This window comes from Cetorhinus maximus, chromosome 18 (genome assembly GCF_964194155.1).
Source record: "Cetorhinus maximus chromosome 18, sCetMax3.hap1.1, whole genome shotgun sequence".
NCBI lineage: Eukaryota > Metazoa > Chordata > Chondrichthyes > Lamniformes > Cetorhinidae > Cetorhinus > Cetorhinus maximus.
In genome coordinates this window covers 87,563,542-87,581,379 of record NC_135896.1, presented here as the reverse complement: position 1 = coordinate 87,581,379, position 17,838 = coordinate 87,563,542, and the positions used below count along the sequence as shown (strand labels likewise).

The window sequence follows — 17,838 nt, the reverse complement described above, 5'->3', positions numbered from 1 at the left end:
GTGAAGTGATGGCAATGGATAGAAGGTTGCTTGAAAGATAGAGAATGGGTTTTAAGAGTAAGTAGCTGGTTTGAGGGTTGGAACGATGTAGCTAATTCTGTGCCTCATTAGGAGTTGGGACCTCTATCTTTCTGCAGTGAATTGGGCACAGTCTCTGAACAAAATCAATATTTTCTGGCAATACCAAACTAGGAAATAAGGCAAACCAAGGAAAGGTGTGGAAGACTGCAGGGGACAAAGACAACTTAGTCAATGGGAGTGAGACAAATACAATTTAATGTAAATGAATATGAAGCTGTGTATTTTGGGATAAATAATTGACTGATAACTTCCCTTAGCTGGTACAATTTTCAGTGAATTAGATGATTTTAAAAGATCTATAGGTTCAGAAACACACCAATTGAAAATAGAAAAGCCATGAAAAGGGTTAATGGCTTCTGACTTTTATATGGGCATTGAATGCAAAAGCAAGGAGACAGTAATGAGTCAGGACAAGGTTAAGCCATAGTTTGAATGCTGTGTGAATAATGGGAGACTTGAAATATAGACTTAGATGATACCAGAAGGACATAATTATAATGAGAGACTTATAAAACTTAGGCTGCATTCATTCAATGGAGCAGAGAAGCCTACAGAAAATTCGATAGCAGGAAAATATGCAAAATGCCAAAGGGTTGAGAGAGTGAACAGAATGTTGCTATTGATTGGAGTATTGGTAACACGATGATGTAAGTTTAGGATTAATACTAAAAGAACAAAAGTTAGATATTTTTCACACAAGCTTCATTAGAAAGTGGATTGCATTACATCAATAGTTCCTGCATTGTCAGTCAGAGTAAGAGGGCCTCACATAAACACTTGAAGGAAAATATTAAAGGAAAGAAGAACAAAAGAAATTGCCTAGAGCCCTAGATGGACATGATACAGGAGCTAGCACAAGTACTATGGGCTGACCTAAAACAAATAGCTGGAGAGATAGCAGGCCAATCAGCATCGGTGGAGAGAACAGATTGCTCTACATTCAAGGATGCCTACCTGAAACGTAGTTGTAATTATTGTTCCCACACATGCTGATTGGCTGGCTGTGTGTTTATGTTTTCAGCATTTGGTATATTTTGCTTAGGTTGAAATGGCTCTTTTTTTTTGTATGTTCCAGCTAGGCTGTGAGCTAGTGAAACTTGTTAAAATAAGTTTATTTGACTACCCCAAGGTTGGAATCTGAATTTCTGCCTCTCCAACTTCAACTTCAATTTGGGCAGTGTGCAGCTGTTTGCATGAAGTGCTTTATTTCAGTGCACATAGCACCTGGTGCCAACTTGGGCATGGACAAACCTGATAGCAGGCTGTAGTCTTGATTCTTTTATTCTGGGCTCATGTTCCTTTTGTAAAATTGTGCTTTCTGAACAAACTACATGAGAAAGGAATGGTTAATATTTGGAACGTACTTGATAACCTATTTTACCTAAAGGATTTCTGACCATTTATGAAATGTGTAGCAAAACTATTAATGCATTCCCAGTACTTCAGCTACTGGACATACATTCTCCACTTTTTTCCCTCCACCCTGTCTCATCGCTATTGCCTATTGGATCGCTGTGTTGCTCACATAGGGTTATGAAACTTCAAACTATCCCCTACCCTGCCCTTTACCCACTGTTTAGCTAGGGCTTGAGCCTGTTGTTTCCAAAGCAGCAATATTTAGCATGAAGTCAACTGAAGAGCGAGACCTAAGGATTGCAGTTTATCAGTTAGCCAGTAAGCAGTAACAATAATAGTGAAGTACATGCAGTGATGAATACTTGTATGCTCTGATTCTCACCTTGTAATTTTACCAACAAACTCTCAAAAATTTTAAAGTACCCATGCACGTAAAGTGTAAATAAGTACAGAGATCACCCAAAATGGTGTCCAAGACTCTTGTTTTTATTTGCAAATCAAAAATGCAATTAACCACATCTTGACTTCCAATTATCCACATGACTGGTGGGTAATATATTGGACAACGCTAGCAGAGACCTTTCTGACTCTCAGAATCATGAATCTTTACAGTGCAGAAGGTGGCTATTCGTCCCATCGAGTCTACGCTGACTCTCTGAAAGAGCATTTATCTAGTCCCACTGCCCTGCCTTATCCATGTAACCTTGCACATTCTTTCTTTTCAGATAGTAGTCCAATTCCTTTATGAATACCTCGATCGAACCTGCCTCTACCACCCTCTCAGGAAGTTTGTTCCAGACTCCAGCCATCCTCTGGGTGAAAATTCTTTTCCTCGCATCACTTTTGCACTTCCCGGTGAAATCTGTGTATTTTTTGTCCAAGATGAGTTGTGTGGGGAGCTGGTTAGCTCATTTGGATAGACAGCTAGCTTGTCAGATCAGATTGCCAATGGCATAGGGTTCAATCCCCATTTTGGCTGAGGTGGACTCTGGGCCTGCCTCCACGCTACCCATGGTAAAAAATCGAGGTGCTTGGCTATGGTTCAGCGAATAATCACCAAGGACCAGCCTTCAAGCAGAGACCTCGAAGATGATGAGTTGTTTTTCTGGGAACCAAAATATCTGGTAAAGCAATAGCAAGTAAGTGGTTCTGAAAAAGAAACAGACTGGTTAGATGTTGGGGTTCATCATATAATCAGTCCGCTAACTGTGTAACTCAGGCTGTTGTTCCATTGCATGTTGCAGTCACAAGTTTAACCAGTGTGAAGGCAATGCAGAAGCAGTGAAGCTGTCCAACATGCTGCTGCCTTTAAGTTGTATGTAACTGTGAGGCTTCAGAATGTGATAGCATTACTGAGGTAAAAATAAACTACAAGTGCTGGAAATACACATGAGAAAGTATGTTTTGATATAGTTGTTTGGTCGTACAGAACTTGAGTATTGCTGAAAAAGAGGCATGCCACCTAAGCTTTTCATCTTTTCATCAGGGCTGATTCGCAAGAGTACCAATTGTAAAGGGAATAACAGTTTATACTGCATGAAAAGAGTGCTGATTGGTAGAGGTGTTGCCATGGAGAATGCACCAGGAAGCAGTTAACTGCCAAGCTTTTGTTTAAATTCAAACCAGGCAGGTCGACTGGTCAAGGCAGTGTTTGATGTAGTGAGCTCGACAGTATGACTATAATTCAGATGGTTATAGGAGCACCTGAGTTGGGTTTGTATCTGTGAACTTGCATTTATATAGCACCATTTTAAAGTAGTTTATTGTAAATAAGGATGAAGTGACCTCACAACATTACCAGACAAAATTTAACGGAGCCAAAGTCTCTTGCACTCTTGCCTCAGGTAACCCCACTCTAACCAAACCAACAGAAATAAAACCATAATTTTATAAGTAGCTCTATGTGGGGTTGAAAATAAAATACAGCAGAATGTCTTTTTGCCAGCATTTTTGAAAGCCAAAAAACCCTTTTTACACGCGTTTTAGAGTCCAGGAGACAAGTGTAGGTGCATTGGAAGCCCACTTCACTGGTTCTGGCTTCCTTAATCTGGTAGTAGGTTTGTAAACCCACGAAAAACTGGGTCTAATGAGTTTCTGTCTAGGTAAGAGCTGGATTTAACAGTGTAAATGCTAAGAGCTGGTGACTCACTGATATCACAATCCCGGGTTCAAAACTCAAAACAGTAGCTGTATAGAAACAGCTAAAGATCTGATTTACATGGCGTCCAATTGATAAGTGATAAGGCATCTTGTTGCTTGAATTTGTATCAGCTTGGCTCAGCTATTGATGCATACCTGCCTTTTATTCAAGGTTGTGCATTCAAGCACAACTGCAGGACTTTTTCAATTATGCACATTTTATATTAAAGAGTGCTGCCTAAATAAATTTTTCCCAACTATGTGTAAACATTTTTTTTTAAACATAGGATCCCATCTGCCTGTTCTGTTGGTTTTGGCAAGCCTTAAAGATCCCACAGCAATTTTTGAAGAAGAGCTTGGAGTCCTTCAGCTTGCCTACGTCAGAAGTCACTACTTCAAATTAATACGTTTGTGTTATTTGATGCATGTGATAAATTGCTATAAAAATACAAATTTATCTTGTTGGCTCCTTTGGTGAATAAAATGAAAAAGTTTTAGTCATTTATATTTTGGCTTAATTCCTGAACCCAGGCTATTGCAATACTAATGTTTAACTCACAACCCTTCACTTTAGGAATGCTCACTTGGAGTTTTGTTCCTCTCTCTGATGTTAGATTACCATTTGTCTCTTTTGCCTTGTTCACTTTCATTGCTTTCTTATTCCTTTCTCATAATTGATCAGGTATCCTCTAAAACGTTCACTGTAGTATCTCTTTCCTCAGCAACTGTTGCTAGCTCCAAATTACTTCATGTGGATTCCACTCTTCATGTTTCAAATCCATTCGCTGTTACAGAAATTCGCATATTCAACGTTCCTCAAACCACTGTTCTCGCCACTTCTGGAGATTTCACGCACAATGCATGAGTTGCCGCATACGTCCTATCGACATGTCTCTTCAGAAACACAGACTCAGTCTATCTCAAAGCTGTCCTGGTCCACAGTTGCATTCATCCTTGATGTCTCATCCAGTAGCTTTTGAAAGGAGATAAGTTCTTATTTATTCAGACATCAATGATTAAAAGTTTCAAGAACTCAGATATGGACATGCCTTTTGGACCCTTTTTACTGCATCCCTGTCCTGGGGATGGGGTGTAGACAAATATCTAACGAGCTTCCTGTAAAGACTCTCTTCCATTCTTCAAGTTTCTTCATCCCCGTCACAGCTATTCTGATTGCACCTTCCATTTCAGTGTTTCCAAAAATGTCCCTTTTTCTCAATCATGGCTTCCTCTTCACTGAGCTTAACTGAGATCTCAAACGTCCATCCCATTGGCCTGCACCTGCTCTCACCCCTTCCCCTCCCTGTCATAGGGCTCCTCTTATCCTTGACTTCAAGCTCTGTATAAGTGGATCATTTTTCCTTCCCTTCAGCATGATGTCACCATTAAGCTGATCTTTCCCTCCTATCTCCTTTCATCACTCTGAAGGCATTGTTCTGCCGGCAGCACCTCGGTCCAGTTCACAATCACCCATTTCCTTTACATGCCAATGTAGGAGATGGATCATGTGCCCTTTTACCTTCTCTCTTCACACTGTCCAGGGTCCCAAACACTCACTTGAGGTGAAATAGCAATTAATCTTATGATTTAAATTTACTATGTTGTGTCCGCTGCTCAGTGAAGTCTCCTCAACCTTGGGGGAGACTAAACGCAGATTGGCTGATCACTTTGCAGTGCACCTCCCTTCAGCCTGCAAGTGTGACCCTAAGTTCCCAGTTGCCAGTGGTTTTAATTCCCCACCCCACTCCTACTTTGTTCTCTCTGTCCATGGTTTCCCACAATTTTCCAATGAAGCTTGAGAAACAGCAGCACCTCATTTGATTAGGCATTTCATAGCCTTCTGAACTCAACATTTAGATGAACAATATCAGCTCATATACCACTGCTCCCATATCCACTGATTCTGCTGTTGTCACTTACACTTCCTCTGGACCCATCTTTTGTTTCTTTACCTGTTCCATTACCATCCCCTTTTGATTTGCACCATCATCTTTTCTCATTCAACCTCACCTACCTTCCATCCTATTACAGATTTTTCCTTTTGTTCTTCCTCGCCAGCCCCTGCCCAACTTTTTTTCTGCCTCTATACTTAAAACCTGTTGCATCTAACTTCTTCCACTTCTGCTGAAAGATGATATGCCAGAAATACTAACTGTTTCTCTCTGCAGATGCTGCCTGACCTGCTGAGTATTTCCATTTTTATTGCTGTGCCATATGGTTTAAGAGCACATTTTGATGATTCTTGATTGTGTTTTAAGATTTGTCCTCCACTGGGAAAGAAGGGGTACAGTATTCAAAATTGGGAGATTTAGCCAAAGGCTAAACCAATGAATATTTGTGCGCAAGATGAAGTGATTATTATTAGAATCCAGAGCAATTTATTTTTTCAACTACAGAATTTGCCGTGTCTTCTGTTGAGATTTGAAAGCAGTTCTAATTTCATGTTTTACACCTGGCTACTAAATTAGTTATAATGCAAAAAGAATTGCTCAGAGCTTCTCATGGCAATAATAACTACAGAAATTTTAGCCTCTGAGCCAAGGCTGAAATTGCAGAGATGTTTTCTTTTAATTCATGTCTTGGTTCACTTTGTGTATGCAGATATAACAACTTGGTAAACTTGAATTTCTTCCAGTTTATTTAAAGTTTATTTCAGCTGGTTGTATTAGGCTGTCATTCCCAAACTTGTCTGGCAGATGTTTTACTCATCATTACATCATGAAGCTGTCTTCAGCCTGACTTGGCCTTGGATTTGGAGGCCTGTTCACCAAGACATTATGTAGAGGTTCCTATTTTTGACTGTTGATCTGCACTTGATATGGTGTTTTTTTATCAATTTACAGATAGTGGGTGTTGCTGGCTGGGCCTGCATTTATTGCCCATCCCTAATTGCCATTGGGAAGGTGGCGGTGAGCTGACGCCTTGAACTGCTGCAGTCCCAGTGGAGTATGTACACCCACAGTGCTGTTGGGGAGGGAATTCCAGGATTTTGATCCAGCAACAGTGAAGGAACGGCGATATATTTCCAAGTCAGGATGGTGAGTGAGTTGAAGGGGAACTTGCAGGCGGAGTTCCCATCTATTTGCTGCGCTTGCCCTTCTAGATGGCAGCAGTCGTGGGTTTGGAAGGTGCTGCCTAAGGAGCCTTGGTGAGTTCCTGCAGTGCACCTTGTAGATGTTACACACTGCTGCTACTGTTTGTTGGTGGCAGAGGGAGTGAATGTTGGTGGAAGGAGTGCCAATCTAGTGGGCTGCTTTGTCCTGGATGTTGTCAAGCTGTTTGAGTGCAGCTCCACTCAAGTGGAGAGTATTCCATCACATTCCTGACTTGTGCCTTGTAGATGGGGACAGTCTTTGGGGACTCAGGAGGCGAGTTATTTACAGCAGGATTCCTAGCCTCTGACCTGCTCTAGTAGCCACCGTATTTATATGGCTAGTCCAGTTCAGTTTCTGGTCCATGCTAACCCCCAGGATGTTGAATGTTACTGGGGGATTCAATGATGGTAATGCCAATGAATGTCATGGGGCGATGGTTAGATTCCCTCTTGTTGGAGATGGTCATTGCTTGGCACTTGCCAGTTGTCAGCCCAAGCCTGGATATTGTCCAGGTCTTGCTGCATTTGGACATGAACTGCTTCACTATCATAGGAGTCACGAATGGTGCTGAACATTGTTTTGTACAGGATGCTCTGCCCATTTTATCAAAGTCATAAATGTCATTTAAAGACCCTACCTTTTATCCAGTCCTGATTGCTGAAAAGCATTCAGTGGTAAAACCTGGGTTTCCTGTGCTCTTTCTCCCTGCCATCTGCCTCCCTCGCCCACCTATTTAGCTTAGCAAATCTAAGTAGTGCCTCAGTTGTCTGCGAAGTTTAATACTACACTGGGTGGCAGTTCTGATTTTTTTCCTCTCTCTCTTCTATTTCCCTTTCCCTCCCCCCCATCACCCACCCACTAGTGTTTGCAGTTGATGCATCATTGTTTACTAGATGCAGCTCTATTGTGAATGGGATGTTGATGGCTGCTTATTTAGACTTAAGTTGCATTGTTATCTATAAGAACCAACAATCTTTCAGAACAATGGTGCTTTCTAAGAAGATGCCCTCTTGTATCAATGTAATGGCTGGGTGACAATCTGAGTGGTGAGATGTTTATACTATTTCATAGGCATTCCCTTGCCTTGGCATCTATTCCTTTTGTGAGTTTAAAAAAATTTGAGGGGTGATGTGATTGAAGTGTTTAAAATGTTACATGGATTAGACAGGATAGATGCAGAGAAATTCTTTTTCTTGTGGTTCTGTAATCCTGAACAAGGAGACATAATTTTACACTTAACCCATGCCATTCAGGAGGGGAATCGGGAAGCATGTGTTCATGCAGAGGATGGTAGAATTGAGAATTTCTTCCCATTAAAAGGAGATGTTTGGATAGTTGGAGCTTTCAAGACTGAGATTGGTTAATATGTTATCAAGAGAAATGGAGTTTACAGATATGGAGATCCAAATGGAGGTACAAATTGACTATGACCTAACTGAATGACGGGACAAACTCAAGGGACTTAATAGGCTACTATACCTATATATACTTTAAATTTTAAGCATGCAGATTTCTGTAGGTTTTTGACTAGTCCAAACAGTAATTCAGAAATGTACTTGTAATTATTTTTGCTTGGAATCACCGTGACACACTATATATAGGTGTTTCCACAACAAGTTAAGAGGAAATGGGGCACTGAGGCTGCATGTTATTGCGTTTGGCCTGAGCAAACAGGTGAAAGGATTCTTCAGTGTGGCATTTCTGACTAGCTTAAAAGTTGATCATTTGTAAAATATTGTTGTTCATCTATAACTTGATGTCAAATAAACTTTGGAGCGACAGAGTGGCAGTTGTGGAGTCGAGGATAGTGACGTAGAATTTGTCACTGTGTGGAAGGATAGAAAGGGAGCTGTTCTGCTGTTGGGAGCATTGGAAAAACTAATAGTTAGATCCCAAGGTGATTATGATCCATCTCTTGAGTATCCCTTGCTCGGTTTCACTCCTACCAATCCATATAGAGCCTGCTAATTGTAGATGAAATGATCTTGATATGGGTTGTGGGAGATGTGGAAAGAAGTTTGTGCTATTGAGTCAGTCAGAGACAGGGGTTGGTGGAGGCAGCTGAACAGATAAGTGTATAGTCTCGTGCTTTTGTAAAAAAATCCAGATAAGGATTAATATCTTATTTCTTCCTGTTTTTCCTTGAATGGTCTTTTCCTGTTCCTATATCCTTTCCAGGCATTTTATGATAGAAATTTAAAATGTTGTTCTTTGGAACTGTGCTAACTTGTTTTGACAGCATAAATAATTGTCATCTTTCCTTCTGTTGGTATCAAATCTGGTTTGGTTCAAAATTTATATATATTTTAAAATATCTTGGAGATGAAGAGAAATCAATCATTGCAATTAATTAATTAATTGCGTTAAAATTAGAACAATATCACTTAGTTTTCACAATAGTGTTCCACTGGTGACCTGGAACACTTCATATTGGGAGCCATTTGTTAATCTGTGGGTAATTTAATCATTTGGGAAAGTATTTCTGGCATTGTTATCAATCCTGCCCAACAAATTTCAAAACAACATTACCGTGACAATTTATTCAGTTTTGCAGCTTAATATCTATCGGGGAAACCTACCTACCACGTAATGGGCAGAAAATGGGTTTGCTTTTTAACTACAGGTATTGCCAGGTCAGTAAAATGCTTTTGGGAGCAAGTGTATAAATGTGGAATACATAAATCATTTTATTTCACTTGATGTGTTTACTGTAAAAACCTGGGCATTGTCCAGGATAGCAACTATCAAGTCTGCTGCTGCGGCAACCGTGGGTGCATAAGCTGGAATGTTCTTATTCAAGGACCAATTAGTCCACTGTCATCCTCCATGACCTATCTGGCTTCTTCACAGGCCAAATGGGGGAATTGACGTGGGTGGCTATCAGTTGGAGGACTCCCTGTTCCACTAGGGATCCCACCGCTTTCTCCAAGTCATCCTCTACCTCTTTTGGATAGGTGTATTTTTTCCAGGGCCATACCATGGCTTCCCCATCTACCTGCGCCTCCATCCCAGACAGTCTCCCACAATCATGCTTATGGGTGGTGAGCGAGGCTCTGTTTCCCAGGTAAATCTTTTATAATCAGAAGGGGTTATGCTGTATTAGGGCGTCGGGGTCATACGATCTCAATGAGGCAACGGGCCACCTTTTCCAGGTTCTCCCTGTGATGACCACAACCCTGTCTTCTCCTACTACCCCTCCTCACAAGCAATTATTTGCCGTGTCTCCCGCCAGCTGGTGGTGGAGCATCTAATCTGCTCCCAAAACACTATTCCTGTGTCTGACCACTTGGTCAGGATACAGGTCCGTTTAGTGATCTGAGGTCTGGGTCAGTTTGGATACTGCCCCAGCTGCTGAGTGAAACACTCTCTAGTGTGTTGTGGTCTTGACTGGACCATGGAGACCTTAGGGGGCAAGAAGAGTAAGCGAGTAAGAGTAAGTGGGAAGCTCCCGTATCTAGCAGGTGCCTATCCTCCAGCCCACACAGGGTTGCCTGTACTTGCCGTATTCAAGTGGACACAGTTACTCCCCGGCTAGGCGCAGCCCCATCAATTCCGAGCCCCCCCAAGGATGCCGACATCATTCCTCATCGAGCACACTTTCTACTTTCTAGAGCTGCTAGTCGCCTTTCCATGTCCTCCCAAGATGGAGCTGTGGACACTTTATCAGGAGCCTCCCCTGCCTGATCCTCCCTTTTTGTTTTTGTGGGTGGGGGGGGGGGGGGGGGGGGGGGGGGCTGGTTTCTTATGTTCCCAGTTGGGATTTCCCCTTTAGTTTCCTTTTCTCTTTGTCTCCCTTGAAATCTAAGGGTCATTTTCCTTAGGACTCCTGCCTCCGTATTATTAACAGCATCTGGGTCAAAGTCCTCAAAGGCTACCTGCAGAAAGGATGGAGAGTGGGCTATAAGGACCCGCAAACAGTGATTCAAGGTGCCAGCCTGATCTCGAGCAGCACCCCCATGGGCCTGATTGTACACAGCCCAAAGCCTGTTGGTGAACATCGCCGGTGACTGTGTTCATGGCGAGTACTGTCTGACAACTTAAAAGGGTCCCCTCTGGTCAGTCCCGTGGCAGCTGTGACTCGGGTTTTCATTCTGATCCCTTGTCCTGCCTTTGCCTCATGCAGCAGAGTTGCATAAACGGAGGGAGCCAAGGTAAAAAGGAGCAGTCGGGCTTTTCTCCTCATCATCCAAGCCTTGGAGCCTGGCCACCTGGTCAATTTCTAGGAAATGACCGTACGGTTCTTCCCCCGGCTGGAGTTTCTTCTAAGTTTCCGGCTGTTTTTTGCAGTTTCTCAGCTGAATAGGGAATAACAAATTTGCGATTTGAGAGCCACCCATTGCTGATCGGGACCTGGGGCTTGAAATCGCTTCTGTTGCATCTGGATAACCGAAATGTTGTTCTGCATCGATGTAGTTTCTCCCCACTAGCCATCATCAAACTCCTTTGTCTACAGCTTCGCCTCCCTTTAGCATGCAAATGGCACCCCGATGCTGCTGCAATCTTGCTTCTAGCATCTCAATACGTTGCTGACTTTGTGTGTCTGTGTGTCAGCAAGCATGTTCCTTTCATACTCCTGAACCCTGTAGGCTGCTCTGAAATCATCTCTATCTGCTTTCGCTCTTTTAGGGTCCCAGCTCGTGGTCACCAAAGACTCTTAACCAGGGAGTCTCACTACCTTCTAAGGTCCTCACCCTGTAATTGGTATCAATGACAGAAAACAAACTATGGATACAATTTCCACTTTGAGGAAAACCTTTATTAAACCACTAAGCAATAGTACATGCTTACAACACCAGTTGCTTAGTAAGACCAGCGTACAGGAGTTCATTCCCATGGCTGGTACGCTGAACAAATTCCTCCACACGACTTTCCGTGATTCACCAAATCATACTTCCTGGTTGCAGCCCCAAGGCCCTTGGAGCTGTGGCTTTATACTCCTTTCTGACCCTGGTCTCTTGGCATATAAAGTAATGTCTTGAATTGAGTCATCTGATTGGATTATCAACCCCACCCTGGCCATGCAAAGACAATCTGCATGTGGTCATTCCCTGCTCTCAGGGGGTGTCTCCAGGTACCTGCCAGCAATGGATTGATTTCTGTATCATGGTAAGGTGGGGGAAAAAAGGCATTCACAGATACCCGAGAGACCATTACCAAGGTCGTTTCTGTTATTGGGTTATCTGGTGGTTAGCCACCGCCCCAGTGGCATGTCCCGACATGTCTGTGTATCCTTGTCCAGTCTTTATCTTTTAAAAAAAGTTCCATATAAGCCTCAGAATTGATGTCTCCGGTCAAAAATTTCTCCCTTTGTCCGACGTCCTCCACATTCTGTTCCTAACACCTGGTTCTGAGCTCGGGACGTTGGTCCACCTCACAACTGGTTATATTTTGACACAGTATAAAGATAATACATATTAAAAAGAAACGAAGGGAGGCCTTACAGCATCACAGAACTGCACAAAATATCAAAATGCCTTACAGTGCAGATGTGTGGTTGACAGCTCATCTTGGGATCAAATATGACACCAAGGTTGTAAGCAATCTGGCTCAGCCTCAGACAGTTGCGAGGGAGAGGGATGGAGTTGGTAGCTAGGGAACAGAATCTGTAGCGAGGACTGAGACAATGGCTTCAGCCTTCCCAGTAAGTTTTTTTTTTGCTAATTCAATGCTGAATGTTTGATTAATTTAGCAACAGTCCTATGGTAGAGCTGGATGATGTCAACATGCATGTGGAAACTAATGCTGTGTTTTCACAAGGAGAGAGTAGCATATCAGTAATGTTACTGGACTAGTAATCCAGACATCCAGACTAATGCTCCAGGCACTTGAGTTCAAATTCCACCATGACAGTTTGTGGAATTTAAACTCCATTAATAAATCTGGAAGAAAAACCTAGTCTTGGTAATGTTGACACTTGAACATTTGGTTCACTGATGTCTGTTAGGGAGGAAAATTGCCATGTGTGGTTAACCTGTGGCATCACAGCACTGGGTCCCTTTAATATTTTGTGGACCCCCAGAAAGCCTCAGTGGAGCCCCAGTGGCCCATTTTGAGAAGCGCAGATTTAGTAGAAGAGCATTGACACTTGCTTTGGTAATTTCCATTGACCAGCAAGGTATTTTGAAATGTTAGTTATGCAATTTGCCTGTCTGTGGTGGGTAACAAGTCATGCATCCAAAACATATTAGCATATCATTGTGGTTTATTTTTTCATCTTCACGGTTCCTATCACTGAATAAGTCAAAGTTTTTATTATGTGAAATTCCAGTATCTTTGTTAGGTGCTTGTTTTAAATATTTGACTGAATTTTTACCAAACGAGAACCATTTCTTCTAGACTCCTTAAAATATTATTTTCCTTGATTCCGTCCCTCTGTCCCTAAGCTTGTTGTGTTACCTCATGGTTCTCCTATTCAGGCAACCCTTTTTATAGGGAAATCTAATGGAATTATTGAGACATCAGTCTAACAAGATCATTTGTGGCATTATATGATAATTTTAACATGTAGTATGATTTTGATAATGAAAAACCCTATCTATGTCACTCACATCAGCATGTGCTGAAAATTGTAGTTACTAAGCCACAAGTCAGGTCTGTTCGGAGTTGGTCAATCTCAACCTGACAAGTCACAAGGATGATATGATTAGCCTAAGCATCCTCAGCTTAAGAAAGGAGGGCATTACTTACGATCCAGCTAGTTTTGTATTATTTGTTCAGTATCACAATAGGATAGAATTTAATATCTTAAGAATTTTATCCATCGCAAGTATTTTTCGTATTGATATTTCTCCCATTTGGATTTTTCCTCTGATTATCTTGTCTGTCTACTGCTTTCAAGTTGTTTGCTTATATTGAAGTACAGTTCCAAGGTGATAGATACCTTGTCCTGGCCAATGGTTACCCCTTAACCAACATTACTTTTCAACAAAAAAAAATCCATCATCTGGTCATTATCACATTGCTGCTTGTGGGACCTTGCTGTGTGCCAATTGGCTGCTACATTTTCTACATTGCAACAGCAACTACCTTCAAATGGCTTTGGGAAGCCCTGAGGTTGTGAAAGGCACTATAGTCTTTTTACCCTCAAATATCTTTTCTAAATGGCTATTCTTTAGGTATGAGCCTAAAATGAGTTTTGACTGGCAATTTGGGTGAGAGGAGAGCTGAACTAATTCTGATTCTGTACACACATTTACACCCGGCTCCATACTGTTATGATCCACTTGGAGATCAGCAACTGTGTTTAAAGTAGTTGAAGTTTGGAATCCCAGGCACCTACTAAGACAATAAAGCCGCATGATTCCACAGTTTTAAACAAACAAAATAAAATTTACTTTTTTGGCTTTGTACAGTAAAACAATCGGCAATATCTATCTTATACTAATATTCAAAATAAACATGAGGTAAATGTGAATTAACAGGAAAACTGGTCGAACACACCCTACTGCACGTTAAATGGCAACCAAGTCAGATCCTATGGATGGTTAAGCAACCCACCTGGACGTCAGTAACCACTGTGAGCCACAAAATCTTGTTAAAACTCTGTCTCCTTCATGAGGGATTTCAGCTCTTCACTTTTGAAGATCTAGTCTCTGAAGTTCCTCAGAAATCACTTCGACTCAAACTGCCTCAATAACTGCTCACCTCTAGAGAGTTCAATCTCTTCTCCTGCGACTGCATTCCACGGGATTCACAAAGCTGCACTCTTGCCTCTAATTACCAGCTTGCTTCCAAATCTTTCACAGATCTCTAGCTTCACAAAGCTAGCACTATCCTTGGGTTACTCCAAACTCAAGTCTCCTGACTGCAATGAGCTATAATTGATTGCCAGCGATTCTCTGGTTTTGTGCTAGTGGCAGTTAGCGTTCAATGACCTCCTGCCTCCTCAGCTCCCCAGGACTTCACCTGAGCCTTAACGGCACCGAGCAGCTCTTAGGGCTTCCCTGTGAGCTGCATACCACACAAAATCCAAACTGCAACCAACCCCCCTCTCCCAGCAAACACAGATGAATTGAAACCAGAGAAGTTTCTTAAGCTCATCCAACTCCATGACTTTGTAGCCTTTGAGGGTTCACTGAATGCATTTTAAACTAATTCACCTCTGACTCCCAAAACAAAACAACTCTGGACTGCACTTCTTTGCAAGCATTGTAGACGTGGCATCTTCAGTTCTCCAGCCAAGTAAGCCCGCCTATTGTTTTATGGCTCCATGTCTTCTATTCTGATCTGCCACTTTCTTTTGGGTATTCTGGTGCTCTGTAAACCCCAGCATTTTAGCCACCTTCACAATAATCTTCACAGATCTAAACGTTACCTCTGAAATATTAACATGCACCATGAATTACATATTCATCACAGTATGCATCCGCATATGACACTGACCTCAACCACCACCACCAACTATATAACGCACTTAATGTGGAGGGTGGGGGGGGGACTTCAAATGCTTTACTGGGGTGCAAGGAAATAATACAGAGCTAGCTGGATAGTAAGTTATGCCCTCGTTTCCTAAGCTGAAGATGTTTAGGCTAATCATATCACCCCATTTGTCAGGCTTGACCAACTCCAAACAGATCTGACTTGTGTGGTTTAGTAACCACAATATGCAGCATATGACATTTAGCCACTGAGCCACTTGGGTTGGGGAGGACAAAGTAATTTCTATCTTGTGTGGTTCATGGATTCATTAGATGGAAACCATGATTTTTACTATTTGTTTTTACTAATGGGAGAGATGAAATAAAAGGTGAGAAAAAAATTAATTCTTGACATTGTAGAAACTTTTTTTTCCAGAAAAGAGCTGAATTTGAATGCCTGTGGTTTTGCTGTGGATTGGTGCAATGAAGGTGTTTCCTGTGTTTATGGTACCTGTAACAATTCTGTCTCGACTTGTTGTATGAGTCATATGGTGGTGATGCTGATGACGACGTAATTCTGGTAATACAGGATCCCTTTGCTCACTCCATCAAGTCAGTCATTCCATGCATTTTAGTTTATCCTTCTTCCCTCATCCTGTTTATATCTGGCCTTTGAGCTTCCACAATTGCAGTGTTGATCTGAAGTCTGACCTGGGATTAACTTGCAAAAACAGTGAGTATCACCATAAAGTGCTACAGCGCCTGCATGGCAAGTTGGTTCATGTCGAATGTAATTCTGTGTTTGAACAGCTTTGAAGTGTTGTGATGTAAAGTGCTATTCCTGAAAATTATTTGGTTTTATAAAAATCCCACCTTCCCCTGCCAAAAAGAAAAGCAAATTAAATTGAAATGGCTTTGTTAATATTGCAGCAACATTTTTGGATTTTGTCTTTGACAAGGTGGTCAATGTAAAATTGTTTCCATACAGAAATTGTGTTCTTTGGGGTACAAAAGTCAATGCTGCTGATGTGATAACTTTCACAGTTTGGTTGCCTCGTGTCAGCATTAAGCAGTTACTATTGAGGCTTCCATTAGCCAAAAGAAAGAATTGGTATTTGCGTAGTATCTTTTACATTTGTAGAATGGCCCCCAAACACTTCACCGCCAATGATTTTGCTTTTGGAATGAGGCAATTGTTATATGTAAGCAGATTTGGAAGATAATTTGTCCACAGCAAGGTCCCACAAACAGTAAGTGATAGTCCAAGGTGGTGGTTAAGGGAGGAGTGTTGGCTGAGGCATTTGGGAAACTCGTTCCTCTTTTAAATGGTGCTATTTGGTCATTTACGTTCACCTGGACCACTGTGTATAGAATGTCTAAGCCTTGGTTTAAAGTTTTAGTTGAAAAATACAACACTCTGTTGAAATGTTAGGTATGATTCTGTGCTTCAGTGAGACTTCATCCTTGATTGGCAACAGTGATCAGTTGAGCCAAAATGGCACTTCAGATGCTTGAATGTTTTATGTTCCCTCTTTGTACCTCAGTGTGACATTTCAGTTTCCCAAAGCAGTCATACTTTATTTATGATTACCAGTTTGTGTTAATCATAACCAGCATTTTGGTGTAGGTTTATCCAAGCAGAAATGATTTTAGTATGATGTGCTGTCTAGGATTGTGCTCACTAATGGGCTGTATTGGGATTAAAGCTGTCTGGGAGTGTGTTAGAAGGTTGTAACATAAAGACGCAGTTCTGATTACAAACGCTTGCAGTTAAGCATGAACGACTTAAAAAGTTTCAAAGTCCTGAGGGAAAATTTCAGTGATTTGTCTTTTGAGGCTGCAACACTTTCTTGGGTATTCCTAATCCTTGGGGAGGGATAACTAACAAGCTTTTTCCCCCCTCATTTCCAGTGTAAATCCTGCTGCTTTAAAATGGGAAATGCTGGATGCGCACAGGAGGTTTGAGCATTCTGAAAAAGACGAAGGGTTGAGATTTAGATGAGAGATCACAAACCAAATTGCTAAGTTGGCTTTCTTTGTTCAGAGGATGGAGTAGCTGTGTATTGCTGTTTTTGGTTTTGGATTTTTAGCCTTCAGAGGCTTTTTTTCAAAATCCATTTTGTTACTAGTTTAATGCCCTTTAAACTTGATACACAAACTATTGGTCTGTGTTGGATAGTACCTGTTTAAAAATATTGCTTTGCAAGATATTCCTTCCCCTCCGCTTATTGGTTAAATGTTATTTTTATTGACAAACCTTTGGGCCGTGCTCATGTTGGTAAATTAGATCCCATTCCATTGGTCCCTCCTGACATTACTGGAGCTAACACTTTTCATCAGGCACCTGGCTTTTAAATGTATCGGCTGACAACCATTTTGAGCCTGAACGTTTAGCTGTTTTGGTTACCATGCCATCAGTGTACAGCTGTGATATTGAATGTCCATAGAAAAGTGAGAAGATGTTAGTGAACCTCCATTAATAAAAAGGAGTGCACCTACTTTCTGGTTAGTGTTACAACAGAAATGCTCCCATATTTGCCATATGTTAACAGTGCATTTGAACCAGAAGCAAAGGAAAATTAAACTCAGTGAGAGACTTGCTTTTGACTTGTATGACCAACTAATAGTCTGGTGGCACAGAAGGTTATAGGGGAGCAAGAGAATGAGTGAGAATTGGTAAGTAGGTGAAATGAAGATAAATCAGAGTATGGTCTTGTTGGACACCTCCTGCTGGCTGAGGTTTATGTACTATTGAATTGCTAGGTAATTGCAAGTTTGAGCAATGCATCGCACTCCATGAGTTGTGCAAC

At 41.5% G+C, this 17,838-nt stretch overlaps 1 protein-coding gene across 6 annotated transcripts in view; it reads left to right on the top strand.

Moving 5' to 3' along the window:
- The window catches only part of sipa1l1 (signal-induced proliferation-associated 1 like 1), a 366,264-nt gene that overhangs the window by 19,063 nt on the left and 329,363 nt on the right, over window positions 1–17,838 (top strand). The window contains exon 1 of one of the 6 annotated variants that reach the window (XM_078563123.1): window positions 15,690–15,761. The exons of the other annotated variants lie outside the window; for them this stretch is intronic. The gene's annotated coding sequence lies outside the window, so the exon portion shown is untranslated. Of the gene's footprint in view, window positions 1–15,689; window positions 15,762–17,838 lie in introns of those variants that run through there. 6 annotated transcript variants of the gene reach the window in all.